General features: G+C 41.7%; 2 long non-coding RNA genes across 4 annotated transcripts; one reads left to right on the top strand and one right to left on the bottom strand.

The window, feature by feature from the left end:
• The first annotated feature begins 7,711 nt into the window (after positions 1-7,711).
• Positions 7,712-17,735, top strand: LOC144248645 (uncharacterized). 3 transcript variants are annotated; one of them, XR_013341958.1, is made up of 5 exons: positions 7,712-7,838; positions 15,198-15,261; positions 15,547-15,624; positions 16,168-16,344; positions 16,799-17,735. It is a non-coding gene; the product is annotated as an uncharacterized LOC144248645 (long non-coding RNA). The 3 variants fall into 3 exon arrangements; XR_013341956.1 differs by lacking the exon at positions 16,799-17,735 and having other exon boundaries at positions 7,714-7,838; positions 16,168-16,797; XR_013341957.1 differs by lacking the exons at positions 7,712-7,838; positions 16,799-17,735 and adding an exon at positions 7,867-8,295 and having other exon boundaries at positions 16,168-16,797.
• Positions 17,736-21,689: 3,954 nt separating this feature from the next.
• LOC144248648 (uncharacterized) lies at positions 21,690-25,890 on the bottom strand. The gene is made up of 2 exons (XR_013341962.1): positions 25,325-25,890; positions 21,690-21,843 (listed from the first exon to the last, which is right to left on the bottom strand). It is a non-coding gene; the product is annotated as an uncharacterized LOC144248648 (long non-coding RNA).
• Between the last annotated feature and the right edge of the window lie 312 nt (positions 25,891-26,202).

The following is a 26,202-nucleotide window of genomic DNA, read 5'->3' as shown; positions in this document are numbered from 1 at the left end:
TAAGAGGGGCTGTGTTTTATTGTTTGTTTCTGAGGTGGTTTGGCATTTTCTTATAGGTTGGGTTTTTTTTTGTTGGCTCGTGGAGCCATTCTGGCTGTTTTTGATGAAATTGGTGGGACTTTGATGCTTTTTGATTTTGCTTTTTTTTTTTTTTTTTCTTTTTTGTGGTATAATAGTCTTTTAGAAGAATTTGGATGATTTAAAAAATATTTTTGTTATACTTTTCATCTAATGATGTTGGATTATTACAGATGTTTTGGAGCTTTATTTTTTTGAAGTTTCATTTGGATGAATTTATGCTGGATGGTAGGACTGTGTTTTTATTTTTGGGGCAGTTGGTTGTAGGTGTATTGTATGTTTTTCAAGTGAAAGTAAATCGAGGCTTGTATTTGGTTGTTAGAGGAATGGAGAAAAATGTTTTGGTGATGTTAACAGTGGTGTGTTTTGGGGTTTTTGATTTATAGTAAGTCTGGTACAGTAGTGTTTAATGGTGGAGTTCTTTAGGGTATGATAGTTTATAGTTAATTCTTACTGGTTTTAGATTTGTGTGTAGGTTAGAGGAGGTTATTGAAGGGTAAGTGGGTGTTTTAGATGAGTTTTAGTGTTTCAGTTTATAGAGCATTTTTTGGATGGGAGTTACAGTATTTTGAGTTGTTTGGTGTCGCTGGTGATGTATTGTTGAGGTGGTAAGAAGTATTTGTTGGGTTTTTTTAAAGAAGGTTTATTGTAGATAGTTTTAGATAGTTGTGGTGGGTTGCTTGATTGTTTTATGTTTTTTAGCCTTTTTGTAGTTATTTGAAATATGTTAGAGTTTTTTGGGTTTATTGAAATACTTGATTTTGAGGAAGTTCCTGTTTAGAATGTATGAATTTTTCTTGGCTTAAAATAAAAAATTTATATTCTAGTTATAGTGAGGATTATTTTTTTTTCTTTTCTTACTGCTATATTTTGTGATATTTGTGTTAGGTTAGTAGTAGGGATAGCTTTACTTTTATACGTTGAAACGAGGGTAGTGCGTACTGGTGTTCATAAAGGTTTAATATTTTTATGGTTCTGATGTGTTAGGTTAATGAATTTATAACGTTTACAAGACTTTTTTTTGTTTTTATTTCAATACAGGCAGGGTTTTCTTAGTTTTCAGGATTTGTTTGGCATAGATTTTAGAGGCGTTATTGAGGGGATAGGACAGGGTGTCTCTGTTAATCTATTTGGCAATTTGGATACTGGGTAAATAAAATTAATATTTTGGTAGAATTTTGGGGTTTTGTTAGTTTAATTATTTATGAATTTGTGTGCCTGCAGCTGTAGTGTCTCTGCTGCAAGTCTCAGTATCCATTCATGTTTGTGTGCGTTAGGCAGTCCACTCGTGTACCAGCGAGTCCCCCCTGCAAGCGGCCGCAGAGCCGCTCCTTCGCTCTCCTGGGAATTTGGGGAGCGGCACACGGCTCTGCGACGAAGCCTTGATCTTTGTCACTTGGAGGTGGCACCAGGGAGCCTCAGGAGCGGCCGAGGAGTTGCTGTAAGTGGGGGAACTACTAGTGAGGGGGACCAGGGTCCACTCGAGTTTTGGGAACGCCACCTCACCTCGCCTGCTCTTCAGCCAGGCAGACCCTGCCAGGAGGGCGTGGGCGAAGCGTGCGGCCCGAGGAGCCCGGCGTTCTCAAGAGAATAATGGTGAGCAGCAGAATTGCTGAGTTGTGGCTGCTGTGCGGCTGAGATCGTGCAGTGATGTTTGGTGTTCTCGATTGTAGCTGAGCACGGGACCACAGCCCAGTGACCATAGGACATTCCCCGCAGGCGAGGCAGCCTCCATTGCCAGGCGACGTGGATTCTCATCCCCAGATGCCAGAGAGATAAGTGGAGGGCTAAGGCCCGCAGAGGGGGTGAAAATGGGGTGCTGGGAGGGCCTTTAGGATCAGGTTTGGGGGCAGGGATGTGCAAGAAGTGTCCCCTTAGGCCAGCTAAAGGGAAAGTGTCTGATCACAGTGCTGAGGTGCTCAGGGCAGAGCAGTTCTGGTGTGTGTCCTGTCACTTGTCTCTGGTGCACTCTGTGTTCTTTGGGTCTCTCGGTCCTTTCTTCTCCTCAAAAGCTCTCTCTGCCTGTCCTGTGTCACGGGTGTCTGCACGTATTTGTCCCACAACTGCTCTGCCCTGCTGCATAGCCTGTAATAGCACAAGTCCTGGGGACTTGAAATTTGTCATTTGCAGGGTGTAGTTGGGCTCTAGATTGTATGGGGAGATTGACATAACATGTTTGGTGATGCTAAGTTGTCCTGCAGCCATTTGATACTAGTCCTAACTTCCTTTCAGATGCTGACAACTCCAATCAGTGGCAGAGAGCCCCCAGTCCTGAGTGAGGGTGTTGCCATGATCAGGTCAGTCATTGTTTGCATTTGCAGGGGCAGCCTAAAGGGTGACCGTGTTACAGCAGTGTTCTTTGCCTTTATTTTTAGGTGGTCCAGGCAGATAGCAGCAGTCAAGGCCAAGTGTGCCAGGTGAGCAGTGGACCAAAGCAGTTGTTTTTGCTCAGGTTTTAGTTTTTGGTGGAACTGTAAGCATCCACTGTTGTTTGTGTGCTTTAGGGAATCCACTCAGTGTACTCATACCTCTGTCTCCAACTGGCTGATGGACCGGGTTTCATGCACGTGTGGTCTTGCCAGAAGCATTACAGGACCCTGTGACAGAGCCTTCCAATTTTGCATTTCAAGGTCCCCTCCTGGTAACCCACAGGAATGGGCAAGGAGTTGTGGTGAGGCAGGGAAGAGGAGCGAGGGTACCCTCAAGTTGCAGCAATGCCATGTCACCTTGTCTGCCCTTAACCTAGGTGTGCCTTGAGATGACGGTGTCAGAATCCAAGCGCGCCTGAGGTGTGTGGCCCAAGACTTCTTGGGAGACGGTGAGTAGCAGAATTGTCAGGTTCTGGCCCATGTGCTGTTAAGGTAGTGCACTGACGTTTGGTTTTCTTTCTCTTGGCAGAGCAAGAGATAACAGCCTGGTGACAACTGGAACTTCCCAGACAGGCACGAGGCCTCGTTCTGCACCTGATGGGGATTTGCATCCCCAGATATGTGCAAGATAAGTGGAGACCTACAACCCACAGAGGGGATGGAAGAGGGGTGCCAGGTTGGGACTCCCCAGGAGGGGTTTTTGAGTCAATTTTGGAGATGGGGATGTCCAAGAAGTGTCCCCTTAGGGCAGCTAAAGGGAAAGTGTCTGTTTTGATCACAGTGCTGAGGTGCTCAGGGCAGAGCAGTTCTGGTGTGTGTCCTGTCACTTGTCTCTGGTGCACTCTGTGTTCTTTGGGTCTCTCGGTCCTTTCTTCTCCTCAAAAGCTCTCTCTCCCTGTCCTGTGTCATGGGTGTCTGCACGTATTTGTCCCACAACTGCTCTGCCCTGCTGCATAGCCTGTAATAGCACAAGTCCTGGGGACTTGAAATTTGTCATTTGCAGGGTGTAGTTGGGCTCTAGATTGTATTAGGGGATTGCCTTAATATGTTTGGTGATGCTAAGTTGTCCTGCAGCCATTTGACACTAGTCCTAACTTCCTTTCAAGATGCTGACAACTCCAATCAGTGGCAGAGAGCCCCAGTCCTGGGTGAGGGTGTTGCCATGATCAGGTCAGTCATTGTTTGCATTTGCAGGGGCAGCCTAAAGGGTGACCGTGTTACAGCAGTGTTCTTTGCCTTTATTTTTAGGTGGTCCAGACAGATAGCAGCAGTCAAGGCCGAGTGTCCAAGGTGAGCAGTGGACAGGAACAGTTGGTTTTGCTCAGGTCTCAATTTTTGGTGCAATTCTAAGCATTTATTCTTGATTTTGTGCTTTAGGGAATCAACTCTGAGTGCGCATACCTCCGTTACCAACTGGCTGATGGACCAGGTTTCATGCCCTTGTGATCTCGCTGGAAGCATTACAGGACCCTCTGATGGAGCCTTCCAATCCTGCATGTCAAGGTCCCATCCTGGGAGCCCTGAGGGAATGGCCAAAGTGTTGCGGTGAGTCGGGGGGGAATGAGATTCCACTCGTGTTTCAGCAATGCCATGTTGCCTTGTCTCCACTTAACCTAGGTGTCCCCTGCGATGACGGTGTCAGAATCCAAGCACGCCCAAAGTGTGAGGGCCAAGAACCCGGGCATTCTGAGGAGGATGGTGAGTAGCAGATTTACCAGGTTTTGGCCGATGTGCTGTTCAGATTGTGCACTGATGTTTAGTTTTCTTTCCCTTGGCAGACCAAGAGGTGACAGCTGGAACTTACCAGACAGGGAGATGGCGTTCTTCTGCACCCAACAGGGATTTGCATCCCCAGATATGTGCAAGATAAGTGGAGGGTTATGACCCACCGAGGGGCGTGATAAGCGAGGTGCCAGGTTGGGACTCCCCAGGAGGGGTTTTTCAGTCAGTTTGGAATTGGGGACGTCCAAGAAGTGTCTCCTTAGACCATCTAAAGGCGAAAAGTGTCTGTTTTGACCTTAGTGCTGAGGCATGCAGGGCAGAGCAGTTCCGATGAGTGTCCTGTCACATGTCTCTGGTGCACTCTGTGTTGTTTGGGTCTCTCGGTCCTTGCAGATATTCTTCTCATCAAGAGCTCTCTCTCCCTGTCCTGTCCCCTGGTTTGTCACATCCTGTCCTGTGTCACAGGTGTCTGCACGTATTTGTCCCACAGCTGCTCTGCCCTGCTGCATAGCCTGTAATAACACAAGTCCTGGGGACTTGAAATTTGTCATTTGCAGGGTGTAGTTGGGCTCTAGATTGTATGGGGAGATTGACATAACATGTTTGGTGATGCTAAGTTGTCCTGCAGCCATTTGACACTAGTCCTAACTTCCTTTCACATGAAGACAGTTCGAATCTGTGGCAGAGAGCCCCAGTTCTGGAGGAGGGTTTTCCCATGATCAGGTCAGTCATTGTTTGCACTTGCAGGAGCAGCCTAAATGGTAACCGTGTTACAGCAGTGTTCTTTGCCTTTATTTTTAGGTGGTCCAGGCAGATAGCAGCAGTCAAGGCCGAGTGTGCCAGGTGAGCAGTGGACCAAAGCAGTTGTTTTTGCTCAGCTTTTGGTGGAACTGTAAGCATCCACTGTTGTTTGTGTGCTTTAGGGAATCCACTCAGTGTACTCATACCTCTGTCTCCAACTGGCTGATGGACCGGGTTTCATGCACGTGTGGTCTTGCCAGAAGCATTACAGGACCCTGTGACAGAGCCTTCCAATTTTGCATTTCAAGGTCCCCTCCTGGTAACCCACAGGAATGGGCAAGGAGTTGTGGTGAGGCAGGGAAGAGGAGCGAGGGTACCCTCAAGTTGCAGCAATGCCATGTCACCTTGTCTGCCCTTAACCTAGGTGTGCCTTGAGATGACGGTGTCAGAATCCAAGCGCGCCTGAGGTGTGTGGCCCAAGACTTCTTGGGAGACGGTGAGTAGCAGAATTGTCAGGTTCTGGCCCATGTGCTGTTAAGGTGGTGCACTGACGTTTGGTTTTCTTTCTCTTGGCAGAGCAAGAAATAACAGCCTGGTGACAACTGGAACTTCCCAGACAGGCACGAGGCCTCGTTCTGCCCCTGATGGGGATTTGCATCCCCAGATATGTGCAAGATAAGTGGAGACCTACAACCCACAGAGGGGATGGAAGAGAGGTGCCAGGTTGGGACTCCCCAGGAGGGGTATTGGAGTCAGTTTTGGAGATGGGGATGTCCAAGAAGTGTCTCCTAAGGCCAGCTAAAGGGAAAGTGTCTGTTTTGATCACAGTGCTGAGGTGCTCAGGGCAGAGCAGTTCTGGTGTGTGTCCTGTCACTTGTCTCTGGTGCACTCTGTGTTCTTTGGGTCTCTCGGTCCTTTCTTCTCCTCAAAAGCTCTCTCTGCCTGTCCTGTGTCACGGGTGTCTGCACGTATTTGTCCCACAGCTGCTCTGCCCTGCTGCATAGCCTGTAATAGCACAAGTCCTGGGGACTTGAAATTTGTCATTTGCAGGGTGTAGTTGGGCTCTAGATTGTATGGGGAGATTGACATAACATGTTTGGTGCTGTTAAGTTGTCCTGCAGCAGTTTGACACTAGTCCTAACTTCCTTTCAGATACAGACAGTTCAGGTCAGTGGCAGAGAGCCCCAGTCCTGGGGTGAGGGTGTTGCCATGATCAGGTCAGTCATTGTTTGCATTTGCAGGGGAAGCCTAAAGGGTGACTGTGTTACAGCAGTGTTCTTTGCCTTTATTTTTAGGAGGTCCAGGCAGGTAGCAGCAGTCAAGGCCCTGTGTGCCAGGTGAGCAGTGGACAGAAGCAGTTGTTCTTGCTCAGGTTTCAGGTTTTGGTGCAATTGTAAGCATCCATTGTTGTTTGTGTGCTTTAGGGAATCCACTCAGAGTATGCCAAGCCCCTGTCACCAACAGCTGATGGCCTGGATTTCCTGTGCTTGTGAGCTCTCAGGAAGTATTGCAGGACTCTGTGATGAAGCCTTGAAATTTTGTATTTCAAGATTGCATCAGAGTTGCCTTTGGCAATGGCTGAGGAGTTGCGGTGAGTCGCCGAGGTAGGGAGGGGGAGCCAAGGTCCACTCGTGTTTCAGCAATGCCGAGTCTCTTTGTCTCTTCTTAACCCAGGCAGACCCTGCGATGACGGTGGCAGCCTCTGAGCCTGGCCAAAGTGTGCGGCCCGAGCGTTCTCAGGAGAACGGTGAGTAGCAGGATTGCTGGGTTTTGTCCATTGTGCAGCTAAGATCATGCAGTGATGTTTGGTGTTCTCGATTGTAGCTGAGCACGGGACCACAGCCCGGTGACCATTGGACATTCCCCGCAGGCGAGGCAGCCTCCATTGCCAGGCGACGTGGATTCTCATCCCCAGATGCCAGAGAGATAAGTGGAGGGCTAAGGCCCGCAAGGGGGTGAAAGCGGGGTGCTGGGAGGGCCTTTAGGATCAGGTTTGGGGGCAGGGATGTGCAAGAAGTGTCCCCTTAGGCCAGCTAAAGGGAAAGTGTCTGTTTTGATCACAGTGCTGAGGTGCTCAGGGCAGAGCAGTTCTGGTGTGTGTCCTGTCACTTGTCTCTGGTGCACTCTGTTCTTTGGGTCTCTCGGTCCTTTCTTCTCCTCAAAAGCTCTCTCTCCCTGTCCTGTGTCACGGGTGTCTGCACGTATTTGTCCCACAACTGCTCTGCCCTGCTGCATAGCCTGTAATAGCACAAGTCCTGGGGACTTGAAATTTGTCATTTGCAGGGTGTAGTTGGGCTCTAGATTGTATGGGGAGATTGACATAACATGTTTGGTGATGCTAAGTTGTCTTGCAGCCGTTTGACACTAGTCCTAACTTCCTTTCAGATGCTGACAACTCCAATCAGTGGCAGAGAGTCCCAGTCCTGGGGGCGGGTTTTCTTGTATCTTGTATCTCTGTCGGCTTACATTGTATGCACTTATGTTGCACCTACCTGTGTCGGCTTCTATTGTATGTGTGTATGTTGCGCCTACCTATGTTGTCTTATATTGTTTGTGCTTATACTGTATGTACCTACGTTGCCTTATGTTGTTTGTGCTTATACTGTATGTACCTACGATGGCTTATGTTGTATGCACCTCTGTTGTGGCAATTGTGATTGGAGCTGCCTTGCCCGGGCACGTAGTCACGCTCAGGTAGAGCAGTTATAAAGCTTTGCCGTTCATCTGTTCTCTACGGGGTTTGGGGTACAACACTGATGGGCTCAGAGTTGGTATAGCTCCTAGCTCTCAGATAGTCAGTCACTGACCGCCTCCCCTTGTCTCGTAGGTCCCCGGGTCCCTACAGAATTTCCTGGAATCTACCATTTGACATGGAGGTCCTGCGGTCAGAAGAAGCGTTTAAGCATATTCTTCAGTGCAGCGTTTCACGTAAGGGTGGCAGCCAGCGTGTCAGCAGAAGAATGTGTGAGAGTGTGACTGTCTGTGTCTGTCTGTGAGAGTTTGTGTGTGCTTGTGTCTGCAGCTGTGTGTGTGTGTGTGTGTGTGTGGAGCAGTTCCAACCTTGTGTGTATGGCCTTTGCCTTTCAGGGGGGGTTTTCATCAGGCAGGAGGATTTTTTGGGAGTCTCTGGAGCGAGTTGCCGTGAATGTGAGTTTGTGCGTAACGCGAAGGGGGCGTGCACGTCGGCGGAGCGTTTTGCGCCGTTTTTGTTCCGGGTGCGTCATAACAATAAAAGCGTTGTGGACTTTTCTGAAATGGAGACACGGTTATATTGTGTCAATATGTATTTTCCTTGTAATACATTATATTGTTCTGTCTTTGCAGTTGTTCCTGTATTTTGATGTATTTTGCTATATGTAAATTGGACTTGTACTTGTGTGCCTAGGTATGATGTATTCTTTGTTGTATTTGTCTCTGTACTTGCATTTGTATGCATTGTTTCCCTGTGTATTGCTGAAGTTTAAATTAAGGGAATAAAGATTAATCAGCCCTAATAATGATGCCTCTTACCCTCTGTCCTGCCCACCATTCATCTCCTGTCTTTCTTTGGTGTGGTTGAGTCGTATCATTCTCACCCTTTTTCTCCCTTTGCCTCTTACTTTCCTCTTTAGTCTATTCCTCACTTTATCCTTCCATGTGTAACTCTTTGTCTCTGGCTGTGTTTTCCTTTGTTTCCATTTCTAAGACATCTCTATGTTTCTCTAACCCTATTTCCTTCTCACCCTGTCTATTTTCTTCCATTCCTCTACATGTATTTCCCCATGTCTCTTTGTCTCTTTCAATCTAGGTTTCACTATGTTTTCTTCTTTTTTTTCTCTTTGTCAGCCTTTGTCTTTCTAACACTTGCTATCATTGTCTTTGTCTCTGACCCTTTTTCCTTTTCTGTCCAACTTTAACTTTTTTGTCTAACTCTCTATTTCTTTCTCTCTTGAACCCTACCTTGTGTTCAGTCTCTCCATTTGTTTTCCTGTAGGTTTTCAGCTCTATTTCTTCTTTTTCTTGTCTATTTGCTTTTCTCTTTCATTTCAAGTGCTTCCTTTTCTGATTGTCTTTCACTCTTTTTCTCTTTACCCCACCTTTCTTTCCTCTTTCTCTGCCTTTCTCTTTCTAATCTGACTTTTTTGGTTTTTCTTTTTATCTCTGACTCTTATTTTTCTTGCTTTGTTTTCTTCTTACTCTCTCCTCTTCCTTTTCTTCTCAGTCTTTCTTCTTCTCACTCTCTCCTCTTCCTTTTCTTCTCAGTCTTTCTTCTTCTCACTCTCTCCTCTTCCTTTTCTTCTCAGTCTTTCTTCTTCTCACTCTCTCCTCTTCCTTTTCTTCTCAGTCTTTCTTCTTCTCACTCTCTCCTCTTCCTTTTCTTCTCAGTTTTTCTTCTCACTCTCTCCTCTTTCTTCTCACTCTCTCCTCTTTCTTCTCACTCTCTCCTCTTTCTTCTCACTCTCTCCTCTTTCTTCTCACTCTCTCCTCTTTTTCTTCCTCTTACGCTCTCCTCCTCCCTCTCTCCTCTTACTCTTCCTCTTACGCTCTCCTCCTCACTCTCTCCTCTTTTTCTTCCTCTTACGCTCTCCTCCTCACTCTCTCCTCTTTTTCTTCCTCTTAGGCTAAATACTTGTATCAAACATTTTAAACAGCTCTTTTATACAGAAGTGAATACATTAAAAGAGAAAGGGAAAGAAAATAACTGGTAATATATTTCAAAAGTCAAACCAGTATTTAATTTCTGCATCAAGTATTGCAATCAAAGACACCTAAAAGATTCACCTTTCCATAAAATCAAGGTTTTAGTTATTGAGATGGTGGTTTACTTATTTAGGTGGTTGTTTTTTGTCCTTCTAACAGCTTGTATTTTTAACTGTTTAGTCCATCAGCAGACAGACACCCTGTCCATCTTAACAGGCCATAAAAATAGTGCAGGTGATGACATTGGTTAGCAACCTTTTCTTCATCATCATCATCATCATCTCACATTAACCTAGAGAGACGAAAGGCACAAGGAATTCAAATTATTAGCTTTGAGAACTGAAATAAAAATCTTCTTTCTACAATTAGCCTACATATAGTGGCATTAGAAATACCACTTTAAGTTCTGAAAGTACCGGAAGGAATTTATACCCAAAGGATCCTAATTCTTTGGTAAGTCAAAGCTGCCATTTGTACCTGTGAACACTATCACTTGGAGAAAATGCAACACTTAGGAAGAGTTTTAATTGTTTTTTTCATTACTTGACTGTGTCATTTTTTCTGAAGTTTTTACAGCTTCTTGCATTCAAATGAAGGAAGATTAAGGCTGGATGGTTAAGGTTGTAATGCAGCATTTCAAAGTAATATTTGTGAAGATGTACTAGAAACTGCATTGCTTAGAAACCTATTATTTCAGTAATCCTTTCTCAGAACTTCACAAAGGTCCTCTTATTGTGTCTCTGATAAATAAAATGTGATTTCTATTTAGAAAGAATTAAGGTAGTGAAGACTAACTAGAGAAGAACATGCAACCTTATAGATACTGAGGCAAAAAATAAAGCAAAATGGTTAGTTGCTGGTTCCAACTGGTATTTTTAAGTCTGTATGGCTAAGCATCTCTATCTTAAATTTGTGATCTTTCTGCAATTTTGTATTTATGGGGCTTATGCCTGTTCAGAGTAATTAGTGTCATTTACATTAGAACAAATACTGAAATACAAAAAATGAAAAGTTATTGGCAAATGGGATACAGAGTAGCAAATCTGGAAATTAGACGCTGCTGATATTTATCTGTAATGAAATTTGGCATAGGACCAGCAATAGCCAGAAGTAGGTAGAATATCCTGTGATACAGCATCTGAAATTCATCAAAACCCCCCCTCCAAATTACCTTTGGTATTGTAAAAGTTTCCATTCTTTTTATTATTTGTACTTTATTAGAGGCATCTTGTCAGTACTACTTTTTCTTAGCCTTATCCGGAGATGCTTTCTTATGTCTGACTCCTGAAAGTCTCTGTGCAGAACCAGAGTTCTGCAGAGCTTTTCCCCCTGTATTCCTTCCCTTTTCTGTCTTCCCAAAAGCTTTTGGGATTATGGCTTTTACACCATAATTTACTTAATTGCCTTTTCGTGTCAGAGAATTCTTATGCATATAACATCTCATTTTTAACTACCTGCTTGGTATTGCTACAACATCAAAGAACTTATAAAATTATTCTTTGTTCTCTTATTAGATTTTTTGCTTTGTCCTTACAGAATCTTCTCTGATAAATAGAAGTGGTAGTGCTTTTTATTTACTGCCTTAATTTCCTGCAATAAAAAAACACTCTATGTTCATTAATCATTCAACGACAAAGGGTATTCTGTATTGGAGCCAAAATTGTATACGTTTCTAAGCAACTACAGCATTTTGCTTTATTTTCTTAAATCTGTTTCAGAGCTTTGATCAAATTGCACTCTCCAATTGTTTTCCAAAGGGTGTAATAAGAGAAAAAAATAACCATTTTTATAACGAAATTTCAAGCCAATAAAATCCTTAAAGGAAATTTGATTCTGTAAATGAGGACTAGGAAGAGGAAGGTCATAAGAAGTTACATCATCTGAGTTTAACCATCCCCTTAGCACACTGATCTAAAACAGGAAAAGCGTATGAAAAACTGCAGAGGTGTCTTCTGAGAAGGTATATGCACATTTCACATACTTCTTGTTCTGTATCTTTCTTCTAAACAGTGATTAAAGCAGCTCCCAGTACAGATCTGTAACAAATTCATGAGCAAATCTGATAAGACGTGTCTTTGAGTAAACTGTGAACCTAACCTGACAACTAAGATAACTAGTTTGTCAGTTGATCTAACCGCACCATTCTTTTCTCCTGTATCTGGTTTCTTTTCTTCAGAATTAACCCAGTACTTTCTCCCCCATCGTGCTTTACAAACAACCTCCCTATCTGCTTTTTGTGCCCTATGAAGCCAAGAGGAGCAGTGATGCACAGGAACACTGAAACTCCAATGTCTGGTCAACTAAATCTGGATGATGCTCTTTAGGAGCAGCAGAATGATTTTCTAACTGCAAAAACTGTTATAATACCACTTATTTAAACTTGATTTCCTGTTCACTTGTGAATTGATTATTTGACCTTAAATTGTTATGGTTTTTTTGACCATAAAGCCAGTTCTGATTTGCTGAGTTGATGCCGTAGAAAATACTTATATTTACATGGTTCAGCTGTTCGCAGGTAAAGTTGCATGATTCAATAGCCACTGGACATGCTGAGTTCTGACTGGCGTGTTAAAATTTTTCTAATATGTGGGAACTCAAAATGTCTCTCAGACATTTTTAGAGGTTCCAGGCCTTGGTCAGAGGCATTCTAGACCCTGGCAGACAGCTGAAAAACAGCTGTGATTTTGAGTTTGAGCCATGGAATGAATTGCCAACTTTGGAGGTGGAACAAGCAATCACAAAAGGTTAGATAGTATAGTAAAAGTAGTTACAAAGTAGAGGGGAAATTTTTTTAGTATTGTACAGGGGGGTTTTAACGCATGTACATGGGGGTCAGAAGTTCTAAGATGGAGGAAAGTGGGCTGATCCTGTTCTTCCTCCTTCTTTTTCCTTACCTCCATGTTCTTGGTGATGTTGGCACTCACAGATTGGTTTAGAGTAGAAAAACACTTGGCAACGTAGGTAGTAGGTATTGGGGAATAATTATAAACGTGTTATACGTAATATATCTTATAAAAGATAGCAGCAGCCCTGGGCGGAGAGGGAGACGAAGAAGGCAGCAGATCGAGAGGATGTCAGGGGGTGTGTGTGCCTCTACCCAGGCCGCTGATCAAACAGCCGCAGTCCAAGAACATAATCTGTTAGATAACTAGCGATAAACTGCCTTGAGACCGAACAGCTAAAGCCTGCGGAGTTTTTCTTTGGAAGCACGGGTGGGAGGAGGAATTTCACCACCACATGAGACCCCAGAGCAAGGCCGGGGTTCTCACAGTAATAAAGATGCACCCTTTGTTTATCCACCTTTGTCATTTATACATCCAGCTGTGAAGCTCTCCAGCTTTGCAGTGCTGTTTACTAGGACAATTGAATACCATAACTTCCCAAATTTGGTGTACGTGACCAATCAATATGCAGATTTTATAGCCATAATTTCACACACAGATAATTTGTTAATTGGGCTGCATGCTAAGCTGAGGAAAGCAACACAGCAAATAGTTTTTGCTTTTTGATAGTTTCTGCCATGTCGAGCTCTCATTCTGTCCATTGGTAATGATTGTACCTCTCATGGGAGGAAATCTGACGGACAAACATACAAAACAATCCACTATTTGGCATAGAGGGAACTAACAACAATAGCCGAAGTTTAATATTTTGCTTCCTTTGTCACCTAAGGGTGTGGAAGGTATTCTAGTTCATTGAGTTTATATTCTGTCACTGATCTTTAGCTGAGGGACACAAAGATATATGTGTTATGCGTGTTTGCATATTTATGTGTTTATATATGCATGTAGATATAGACATATAAAAACACATAAATACACACAGGTGGGGGTGTATGTATATGTATGTATTTATATATATATGCCTGAGGTCATATGTGTGTGGGATTCAGTTTGTGTTCTGTTAAACCCAGCCCTCTGTGTGTGTGTGTGTTTGCACCTCGTCCACAGGAGCTGGTTACAGTCCTGGCTATTGAACTGTTGTTGTTTTCAAGCTGTAATTTATTTGGTAATGATATACAATGTTTCACAGTGATAAGGAGTCAATAATGAATATGTTATGCTTTAACATCATAAAGACATCCTTAGGAAAAAGTCCCTGTCTTTCTCCAACAGTGATCCATATGGTGTGCTACTAAAAGGAGAAGATCTCTGAGTGAACAAATGTGAAATAGTACAGACTTAATCTTTATTGCTCTTTTCCTATCAAGATAGCCTTTGTTGTCTGGCCTATGAAGACACTGCAAGACTACTCACTCATACAGCATTGTTTTATTGTTCACTTTTATTTTCTCTAAAGCAGACCGGGGTTGTTTTTTTCTTTTTCCTTTGCATATGTCTTAAGAAGTTGACCTTTAGCTTTACTAATGCAATTAATAGTTTTTGCTTCCTATCTCCTATAAATGATGTTGGTGAAATAGGTCACCTGATTTCATGTTCTAGTAGGTACAGTCAGAGAAAATTCTGGCTATGTAAATTATCATATTTAATTAGCATTATTTCTATCCTCTTTATTACACATTTTGCAATACTATTGATTGTTGGACCTAGAGTATCTTTTGTCCTCAAGCCACACACCTAGAAGTCACCTAAATCTTCATTTTTTCTGAGGATAATTCAGCTTGGAATATTTTTTTTTAAATCTAGATTAAGAGTAAATAATTTAAATGGAAGTTTTGACAGGACCACACGTATAAGGTTTTGAAGTATTTCAAGACTACGAAAAATTGCTACCCTGTCATCTGACTTTTTAGTCTTTATCTAAGACATAAACCACGTGTTTGTTTGATGTTTGATTTTTTGTCATAAAAGGAGTAGGTGCTTTATCAATAGACTTTATTTTAATCAATACTGCCTTGATTATTCCCTACATGAATCCAATTTTTATTTCTACTGTCTAGAGTGGGAAAATATGAGAAAGAGTTCCCCACATCAAATCCATCTGCATCATCTCAGAGGCTGCCTTCAGTAGCTTAAACATGACTAAACCCCTCCCACTGTTACACTGGAAAGAGTCTTGCTGACTCAAAACTTTAAAAAAACCTTGTAGTTTTCACTCCATTTAAATGTGTCACTTTTAATAGCAAAACAAGTAGAGAAATTCCAATGTGAACTCATTTTAGAGCAATGACCAAGTATTATGAATATTTGACTGCATTTAATCTTTCAGTTCCTTTTCTTATTGCATCCTTAATCCTACTCCTGAAGGGACTTGGATTTAAATACAGTAGAATTTCCAGTGTTGAGCAAATCTCTGGTTTCATACCTGAAGATCTCCTTAGTTCAAAAATCCACTTTGTAATTAATTTTATTTATGCTGTGCAACTCTGCTTTCCCAGATATTAAAAAACATATTGGCAAAGAATATGACATTATTTCTTGAATAAAATGACAGGAAGTAATGCAGCAAGATTTTCTGCCTTGAGAGTCACCTGACTTCTCCATTCAGTGACTTTATATTCCTATTCAGGGATTATTATACCTAAGAGATCCAGAGTATAGCCAAGAGAATAGTAATAGAGAAGTTCTAACTAATGCTGATTTTCTACTGTTTGTTACTATTTCCTCACCCATAAAAGGCACTTGTAATTAATTTTCTGTTCCCTAGGACCACCTGTAGAAGTAAACTTCACTATTGGTGATGAGATTTAAACACGAAGAAAAAAAGCTGGGTAAGTATGAAGTTGTTAAACTCGCTGTCACAAGACTGTATTGTTGAAGACTGTTACAGGGATGATGGGAGTCTGGGATAAGTTTAGCTATGAAAACTTAGTTCCATTTCATTAAGTAGGCTTAAAAGAAGACCCAAATTGGGTTGGTTTTTTGCTGTTGTTGTTGGGGTTTTTTTGGTATTTTGGTTTTTTTTTGGTGGTTTTTTTTTTTTTTTTTTTTTTTTTTTAAACGGAATATTTTTGGAAAAAATATGAAGTAGTTATCTCTGACATTTCTATTGACAGGTTGCCAAGACATGTCTGGGGAATCGTAATGATTCAACATCTCGTTTGGAAGCAGCAGAAACAGAGACAAGCTTTCAGGTATTCTCTTCCAGAGTAATTTGTGGGGTTTTACTAAAAAGTCTCATGAGATTCAGTTACTTAAAGTATACTTACACATTCTTCACCAAGTTCTGTCTCAAAAGAGAAGACTACTTAATTCAGACTTTGTCTGTGTCTGATTGCAATTGACCTGTTCAAAATGATTTCTGGCTGGTAACAACTTGCAAACTATGAAATATTTGGAAAGCTGGTAGTCAAATGAATTAGTAGTCAAATTACTTAATTTGACAGTGTGATGTGTATAGCCCTGGAAGCAGGAGTAAGGAGAGTTATCCAAAATAATTAAATATTAAATACCTATGTGGTTGTTTTCATACATATATACATAAAATATGCAGTGATATGAAGCTGTATGTAGCATCAGACTTGTATGGTTTTGCACTGTGAAGGTTGTTAATGATGCTTTCTTAGAGATCAGGACCCTTTTCTAGGGACAATTCCATTGCCATGGAATTTTAACAGACTTTTTTATTTCTGTTTATGTATATATGTATTCTATACACCATGTTTTTACCTTTACAGAAGTTTCACAGCCCTCCATGGACTAAACCTGAAGATGAAAAATCACCTGAAAAAAAAGAGAAAAAATACGTAGAATCAGTTAGTACACCAGAATAAAAACTCTAAATGCTGCTAACCTACATTGAAAAATGCCAATCACTTCATGTTCTGCTAGCACAAAGGCATGAAATGTCCCAGGTTTCTAAAGCATGCGTTTTTCACTATTCTATGAATGTCTGTAAATTAGTCTATAACAGACCATTTAGTACCTTCCAGCAATAATCCAAAATTGATGTTTGAAGAAGTGCTTTGTAAAGCAGTCCAGTTTTTGAACTCTTGTTCTACCTTATCAGTAATTGTATACTATAAATTACCTGTTTTGTAAACAACAGTCATTCTCAAGTATGTTTCTCACTGTTTTATTTCATGTAATTTTGTGGCAGATTCGGTTCTAATATTAAGAGGCAGTCAATGTGGAGGGGGGGAAGATATCTGTGTAACCATATTTGAAGTACAATCCTTAAGTGCAACTGCAAAAAGACAACTGTGTGTGTGGGGGGGGGGTCCATGTATGCTTACCTTTTAGTAATTCCATCTCAAATCTACTTACTTACACAATAAAATATGCTTATTGTGTTCTTTCTTTCCTCAGTGCTATCTTAACTAGTTCATTTTTGAACACTGAAAAGCTGACAGAATTGGATTTTAAGGGATGGAGATGGAGAGAATCATTACTTTAAGGATTCAAGCAAAAAAATGTGCAGGTGGTACTGAGTTACAGTGTCATAGCTTGGATGGCAGCCGTGGGAAGTCGGTTTCATCCCTTGTGTTTGTGCTGATCTCGACGGGATGGAATACACTTCCAAGGGGAAAGCCCTGTTTGGTCCACTACAGTTGGCCTTTGATCACTCCATCGGGGAGGATTGATTGGAATCAGCTCTGTCACTCATGGATTCTTTTCGTTTCTCCTTAGTCACACTCTATGACAAGAAAGCAGAAAAGAAAGGGAGAAGAGAGAATGTTTTTCTTTTTTGGGTGCATGTCATTGTTGGTCTAATTTAAGAATTCATATGCCATATCTTTTTGAGATGCAAATCTTTCAGGAATGGATGCAATGCTATCTATCCCTAGCAAGAAGTGTCTTAAGCATTTGTAACTTGTAAACTTCCACCTTTGTCTTAATGCACACCTCAGCACATTTTCAACTAGATTTGAAGTAGTTATAATAATTTACTTTGTCTTGCTTTGTATCAGTTTAAAAGCAAATAGACAAATCTTTTATTTGACTTAGTGATGCTCTGTCTTCAGTTTTAGCATTTAAGACTTTACCTCTCCTTCAACAGTCTCCTTCAATACCTCCTTGTCCTTGCTGGTGTGAAAAATGCATATTTTATGATTGGCTTTTCTCAAAGGCTATAATGAATATTATAAGTGTAATGTTAGAAAGTTATGCTGTGTTCATTTGCTTAAGTAGTGTGTTAAATACAGTTTTAGGTTCTAACATAATGTTAAAATAGAGACTATGTAGGTGGGGAAGTTTTTTTTTTAGGAATGAGATACTTACTTCAAAGAACACCTAAATCTTCCAAAGGAGACGAATTTATGGCTTCTTATCAGAAGAAGCTAATTTCTTCAGGCCTTACTCGAAGACACCAAGGGATTAAAGGAAACAATTAACATACAACAAACAGAGTTTCTTGTTTAAAATAGAATGCATTCATAACCATAAAGGATATATAAATATGCAACAAGTATATTAGTTTAAGGGTGATTCCTTTATTCACAAGTCATGCTTTTCGTAGCTTAATGTCCGAGAACATCCGGACGTCCGTAATTCTTTACTTTTTTTATTGTCTTGTAATTGTCCTAACTCTAAGCTTTAGTACTCTAATGATATTATTATTTTTATAGCCATTTTATTATTATTAAACTTTTAAAATTTTAAAAACCAAGCGATTAGCGTTTTTTTTCACACTGGTATGAGTAATCTTTCACCCTGACATTTTGTATGTGCTCCTCTACTCAAAGATAGATAGTTGCAGTTTCTCTGCCTCGAGAAAACACAATTTTAAAAACTAAAAAACCTCATGAGCTGACCAAACGATGACAAAGTACGGCTTAAGACTATCCATGTGAAGAGTCAAAAGACATGAAATCATGGCTACAAAGTTTATTTCTCTTGATTTCCTGATGCCCCTGGAATGATTTGGGTCTCAGGAGGCACCTGGGAGCCTCCGTTTGTGTCCTGGGCGGGGCCGTGGCTCTAAAAGGGGTAAAGGCTGGAGGAAGGGGGGTCCGGGGGGGAGAGGAGCAGGGGCTGGGATCGGCGGTGCCCTGGGCATTTGCATCTGGGAGCGGCCGCCGGTTTCCCGATGGGAGCCCTGGAAACGGAGCTCGGAGTCCGTGAGAGATGCGAACGCTGCAGCTGGAGCGCTGAGAATGGAGGCTCTGCCGAGAATGTCGTCTGGTGAGTCTCCCGATGTCCCGTAGCTAATGCTGTGCTGGCACCGAGTCGCCTCATTGCGATTTAAACTCTCTTGAAAGACGCTGAAATTACAAACTGGACTACAACATGCGCGCGGGGAGCTTCGTGTCCCTAAGGAAATGCTTTAGGGATGTGCAGCTTCTGAGCTGCAGCAACAATCCCCGCTCCCACAGAAACCTGCTGGGCCGTGGTTCTAGGGCAAGGGTGCCAGAAATGTGGCACCTTCAGTGCCACCCTAACAGGGATTTCCCTGGGAGCTCTCAGGCTCGGGAGGAAATGGTGTTCCTGCCCCTCTGGGAAAGCAGGGAGCGGGATCGGTGCTGCAGCTGTGTCTTTTTCCCGCTCTCCGCAGCTGTTCCAAGGATGCCCTGGAGTGCTCTGGCTCACGGCAGGATAATCGATCCGTGTGCCTGGGTGCGCAGCTGGGTCAGTCACTGGGCTCCCGTGGAACCCCTGAGGTTGGAAAAGCCCTTCGTGCTGCTGAAATGGCCCCAGGACAAACCTTCCCAAGCTGGAAGCAAAGCCAGGGGCAGGGAGGGAAATCCAAGAGGGTGGTGGGAAGGGCTTTCTCCCAGCTCTGGACGCCCTCAAGGCAGGGGTGATTTCTAAGTGTTGTTAAATGCTGCAGCAGCTCTGTCCCTACGTGAGAGCTGCCTCAGCTTGGGCGAGTGTGAGGATGTCCAGCTCTTCCTCAGGGCTTGGAGCACGGCAGGGTGCAGAGCTCAGGTTAAATCTTGTTTAAACACTTTTAATATCAAAATGTATTAGAACAGAGACCGAGGAAATAACACACGAAAGTCTGTTGCAAGCATAGGTACCAGCTGCCTTTATTAAAGATCCACGTTGACGGATGTTTTGTCAGACCACTCTGAGGCCAGAATGTGTCCAAAAAGCTTCACTAACCCCTTGTTCTTCTGCTGGTAGGGCAGCGTCTGACCCCAGGTCTCGGGGGCTGCGTGGAGAGTCCTCCCTGGAGCAGGTTCACCCCGTGAGGATGAGCCACAGAGGTTCAGTTCTTGGAGCAGGTGAGGATCTCTTTTACTTAGTAATTGCTTTTGCTGGTTTTAATGTCACAGCTCCGGTGTTCCTTCAGGCATTGTGCCCTGCAACAGCACTCGCAGCTCCTGTGCTGGGCAGGGAGCAGTTCTGCTGTGGGAAATGGACTTGCAGAAAATTGTCAGAGTTTGACAGGAGGTTTACATAGTATGTATCTGAATGGAAAATTTGAGATAAGAAACGCTAACTTAGAAATGCCATGGAATAGGACATTGAGAGAGATAAATCTTCCTCACACAACGCACCAGTTTATCAGATTATGCCCTTTTCTGACCCAGAAATAAGGCAACTGAGAAGTGTTTTTAAAAACTTTTATTTCATTTTCAGTCTCACGTGAAGGGTGAGACAATACAGATGTTATAATTCATGCCACCGCAATCAGAAGCCAACTATTTCCTAATTACAATACATTATAAGCGTTTCTTGGCCTATTAGCTTTTGCTACACTATGCCTTAAAACCAATCATCTGAAATTACCCCTCATGAATCTTATTAGAGTGCATCTTTCATAGTTCTATTTCTCTAAAGTATCTAGTCTTATTTACAAACTCATCCTTTAAAACTTGTTTCCAGTTCCATTTCTCTCTCAACAGGGACGTGCAGTGAAGGACGGTGCAGCAGGGAAGGGGAGTCTTTACAAACTCTATCAGTATTTCTCCCAAAATTGGGAGAAATGGGGTGGAGCAGAGATGGGGGTGGTTTGGTTTTGTCTGGGCCGGTTATTCCTTGCGCAACGTTTTAAATCTGTTGTAGGATTTACTCTCCAGTATCTTTCTAACAAAAGCTGACAGAAATTTAGGTCCAGGGTTAGAAGTTGGGTCCATTCGCTGCAAAACCTTGCCCAGGCTGGAGGACCGGGGTGATGGCCGCTCTCAGCAAAGGTTACCTATGAATACCGTGTCAGATTTCCCTCGGTGCTGGGCAGGACAGGTGAGGGCTTGGATCAGGAATTCTGCAAACAAGGCCTGTGTGATGTTGGTTTCTTGTGTTTTTCAGGGCGCCAGGGCTGGCACAAGGACTCGTGCAGGTGCCGCTCTGGCACGGGAGCCGTTGCCCTGTGGAGCCATTTTAAAGGTGTGATTATGGAACATTTTGGAGGCCGTTTCTGGAATTCCATTTGTAGCTGGATCTCGCTCCGAGTGCAGCGGTCCAGGTGAGGGTTCTGACCTCTCCAGACTTGTGCTCACCTTGGTACAGCCTGGAGCTGGAGCAGTTTTCCAGGGAAGTGGAGATGGCTGAGGACCGGCGCTCTGGGAAGCAGGGACCCGCTGGGATTTGCATTTGCAAAGCTGACGTAAAGTTTGTAAAAGCGGCCCGAAATTCTAATTCCTGCGGTTTCTGGGGAGGAGGTGCAGGTCACCCCGAGAGCGAGATCAGAACTCGTTTGTGGCGAGGAGTCTGAAGGTGCCACACCTGGCAGGAGCTGTGTGCTCAAGGCAGTCCCAGCCCCGGAGGGAGGCTGACGGGCTCTGCTCACGGCTGTCCCCAGCTGTCCCCAGCCCGCTGCTCAGCCCTGGAGCTGCTCTGGATCCGGGCTGTCCGTGCTGGAGCGCCCTGCTCCCCGCAGGGCCCTGCCCTAACCCACGCAGAGAGAGCCCTGCCGGCCAGAGTTTCCTTTTTTCCTTTGCGATCGCTGCGCGCTCAGCAGGGAAGGGCCGGGGCTGCTCTTGGGCCGGGGGCACTCGGGGCTCAGGCAAACCCAGCCCCGGCGCGTGGGGGTTCACAGAGCGAGCAGCTGCCGGGGCTCAGGAGCGCTCACGGCTCTTTGTTCCGAGGCAGCCGGAATTTCTGACCCCGGCCTTTATTTGGCTTTTCCAGCCCAGCGCCTTCGCTCGGCTCCGCTGCACCGAGGGGACTTTTGCTCAGCGCCTCCTGTCAGAAGGTGCAAACTCTCCGTTCAGCCCACACAGCCCCAGCCCTGCCCTGCGAGCCCTTCCCCATCGTGCCCACGCGGTTTCTCTCTCGCTCAGCCGGGGCAGGCTCTCACTGACAGCCACAGAAACAGAAGGGATTGCCTTTTATTTCATTCTTTTCCTGCTTAATGCCCGCGTCTTGTACTTGCACATCAATCCCAGCTTCTCCCGAGGCTGCAGATCAAATCTTTCAGTGTCCGTGGGAGTTTCTGGTTTTCCCGTTCCCACGTCTCCCCTCTCCCTCTGTATTTAAAAAAAATAAAATTATTAATGGATTTTGTTAAGCATTTGTTGCATATATTAACATAAAGAAGGTGTTATCGTTATTATTATTATAATAATATAATTTAAATGTATAATTTTGTTATAAGATTTTAAAATTATGGTGTTAAATTTTATTTATTGTTATATTAGTTATTCTTATTTTTGATATTTCTTAAAGTTGTACACTTTTATAAGTAGATTTTATGTGATTAGATGCATTTATAACTTTTATTCAATTTTTATATTTATGTTTGTGTGTTAATAAAAGAAAATTTATTGTTGATTTTTTGTAAAACTGCGTATTTAATATTTTATATTTGTTAGAAAGGTATTTAGTGTAAGGGATGTAGAATTAGATCGTTTATTTAGATAATATTTCAATTGATTTAATTATTTTAGTGTTGTTGAAGTAATAGGTGGTATAAAATGTGATCCTACCATTTTTAAGTTTCAAGGCTTAAAATTACTTTTATATTTTGATTACTATTGATGGATAAATGACTTTTTTGTTTTAAATTGGTAACTATTTTTATATTAAGAGCTAATAATGTAAGGGCTTTTTAATTATATGGATTACTTGTAATGTTTTTTATTGGTATATTAAGTAAGTAGGTAAAGAATGGATTTTTTTTGAGAAGCGCTAGATAAATACAAAGTATTTAAACTTGAAACTTTAGTTAAAGTTACTGAAATGTTTGTTTTAGGTTGGTTAATTGGTAAAGTGATATAATTAAAAGTAAATAAAGTAAAGAGAGTAGAAGTATAATATTTGATAGAATTTTATACTTTGTAAGTTATTAAATAAGATGTTTATAATATTGATTTTTATATTTATAAAAAAACCTAAAGTTTCTATATTTTGGTGGGTGCAGTACAAGACGTCAGGCGTATGTTGCAATTCTCGCGTAATCTACCATTTGTATTTACATAGTGTAGTGTATCTTTGTATTTACATTGGTGTTTTATTTGTGGAGTGGCGAGTGTGTTTTTTGTGTGATCTGGTTTTATGGTCCTTATTGAAATTGACTTGGGTTTTTGTACTTGTTGAGATATAAGTAAACTTTATGTTTTGACATGAGAAATAAGTCTTGTTAAGTTTTGTTTTATAAAATTGTATAGAGACTTGCAAGATAATGGTATAAGTTGTTATAATTTTTCAGTTATAAGCATGAAGAAATATAAGAATAAAATAATGTACGTAGTAAAGAAGAAATTGACAATAATTAGGAATTACTTAGATAACATCTATAATTAGTAACATAGGTGAAATTATATCATTAGTAAGTATTAAAAGATGGTACGTTATTTTAGAGTTTTTAACAGTTGATAAATGTTAAATTAGTAGCAAGTTAAATAATTATGTGTGGATAATGATTTTTTAAGTTTAAAATAAAAATAAGTTTATTTGTTATATCGATAAAGTTAAATTGTTAAGTTAAAATTATTTGAATTTTATTTTTGACGTAGAAAATATTTGGGTTTCTTGTTAGTTATTTTATTTAGGTAGAGTTAGGGTTAGGTTCTAGTTTAAATTTTAATTGGTGAATGTTAATGTATTCTTATATAATGTTTCTAAAAATAGTAGTTAAGAGTAAAAATGTTAGGATTAAAGATGAATTACATTATTTAATAATTGGATTTTTTAGAAGTGTTTTTAGAATAGATTTGAGTATAGTAAACTTTTGTTTAAAGATTTGAAAGTGGTTATGGACAGGATTGTGAGTTTGGATTTGGATATTGAGAGTGTGAAGGTGGAGAAAATGTATGAGAGAGCGATTACTTAGTGTGAAACTTAGAAATAGAAATTAATGTTGTAGTCGGGTTTTACATTGAAGTGATTTTGTAATAATAACTGAGGAAAGTGATAAGATTAACAGTCTGGAGGAGGTTTTTAATAAAATATATTTTTTTTTAGTCTTGAAAAATATTTAAAACTGTGAGATAACATTAGGTTAAATTATAGAGTTAGTGTAGAGATTAGTTAGAGGGTTAACTTGTTTTAAGAGCTGTATAAGTAGAGAATAAAAAAAGTAGGAATTAGAAATTTTATGTGTTTTTTAGATCATTATATAAAGAGATAACAAAGTACATGAAAGTTGGTTGTAAATATTATAATAATATTTAATAAATATTGCTTATTATAAAAATTATTATATAATTAGTATATTAGTAGTAAGTGTTTGAAGGAGTTAGGATAACTTTAAAAATATATATTAAGGAAATAGAGTAAAATTCTTAAATAGCATGATATGAATAGTAATTGCTATTTTTTGGTGTTACTTATGAAAGATAAAAAGAGTAGAGATTGTAATGAAGAACAGAATTTTTGATGAAATTGATGACATAATACACTATATTTTTTTAACTTCTGAATAGGTGTTTGTTAGTGTTTTCTTTTAGTTGTTGTAATTTGAGTAGTTTCATTTTTTTAAAATAAAATTAACCATATACTGTATAGTTTAGAGAAGTGATTTTTAATAAAATTTAGGGTAAGTTATATTACATAACATTTAAATTTAGACTGAATGAATTTTGATAGTAAGGAATAATAAACTTAATTTTAATAGATAAAAAGAAACTTAATGTATTTATTTAAATGCATTGACATTTAAGTTTGTTTGATTTTACTAACACTTAACATATTGAATGTTGTTATTTATAAGTATTGAAGGTTTTTTAAGTCTTTTGGTTTTGGAGAAATTTTAGCTTGTTGAGTTGAGATTATTACTTATATCTTTACAGAGTGGTTTTATTTATTGGGAGATATGTTTCTTAGTCATAGATTTTTATTTATGTTACATTTCAAATGGTACTAATTTGTGTAGTGGGTTTTGTTAAATGTAGGATAGCGATTGGATTGTTTTATATTTTTTGTGGGCTTGGACAAATGGTTTTTGTTTTTTAAGAGTTTTTGATTTAGAATTTGAAGAGTATTTGGCATTTGGAAGAAATAAAATCGGGGGTTTTTTGGATACGGTCGAGCTGTATTTTTAATGTTAGCAAGGACTAGTTTTGGTACGTTATTTTGATTTTTTTGTTTGCTTACGGGGAGGGTCTCCTGTTAGATGTGGAAGCCTGAGACTGGCACAAGGAATTTTTGTCTAATGCTTGATGAGTCTGTTTTATGGGGAGGAGGTGTTATTTTAAGTTTTATAAAATACACCGAGAATTAGTTAAAATCGTGGAAGAAACATTATGGTAATTAAAGGGCGCTACGTTTAAAGAGCTATAAATCTTTTTAAATAGCTGCTTGACGTAAGGCGAGCTTAATCTCCCTTTTCTGCCCCAGAAAGCATCGGGCACGTCCGCATCAATGGCACCACCTCTGCCCACTGCTCCTGCTCCACCCGACCAAAAGCAAGAGCAAAAGTTGGTCGGGCTTTAAGAACTTGCAATAACTTTGAAGCAAAAGAAATCACGTTTGTCTCCCGCGCTTTTTCCTTTCGGGTGCCGCACTCACCTCTGCGGACACGCGCCGAGCTCTCGCTGCAGGAACCCGTCAGGCCTCGGTGGCTGTGAGTTCACGCTCCTCTCCCCGGGGAATTGAAAGAATTGCTGAGGAATCGCAGAAATGTTTTCTGGAGCCTTTCCCCTTCGGTGCCCCTGTGCTGTGTGTGGGACGAGGGCAGAGGAGCCTCGGGCTGGAAAGGGGCAGGAGAAAGGCAAAGGGACCCGCCGGTGTCCCCAGGGCACCGTGGGGAACACAACGGACACCGCGCGGGCACGGGGAGGTGAGGAGTGACAGTCTGGGCCAAAATCCCAGCTCACCCCAGGGAAATAAGCGAGGGACATTTTGGAGGGGAAAGCTGAGGTCACGAGTTCACCCAGCCCGGCCACGTTGTGTTTGCGCAAAGCGGCACCAGAGGTGAAGGTCAATCCTGAGCCAACCCTGCTCAACCTCTAAGTCCCAGAATAAATTCTACAAGCTGTCCACTGAGGGACTAAAAATACACAAAAGAGAACCAAGAGCATTCCGAGAGCAAACCAGAAGGTTCCTGGCAATCCCGTTGCAGCGATGTCACAGCCTTTTTGACAGAGCTGTAAGATTTTTATTTCAATGCTGCGTTTCTCTGCTGGGATCATTCACTCCGTGGGCTGTGGGGATTTTTTGGGTTTGAACTCCCTCACGGTGGCCCTGACACTGCTCAGGAGCTGGAGGAAGAGCAGAGCCAGCGCTCCTGGCAGGGGCAGGGAGTTTTCCCCCACAGCAGATCCAGCAGCTGCCCTCCAGCCCGGCCAGGAGGGATCTGCTTTGGCTCCTGGCTGCTCCAGGTGACATTCCAGCAGCCTCATCTCCCATCCAGCCCGGCCAGGAGGGATCTGCTTTGGCTCCTGGCT

This window comes from Lonchura striata, unplaced genomic scaffold (genome assembly GCF_046129695.1).
Source record: "Lonchura striata isolate bLonStr1 unplaced genomic scaffold, bLonStr1.mat Scaffold_225, whole genome shotgun sequence".
Lineage (NCBI taxonomy): Eukaryota > Metazoa > Chordata > Aves > Passeriformes > Estrildidae > Lonchura > Lonchura striata.
This window is presented reverse-complemented; position numbering and strand designations above follow the sequence as displayed.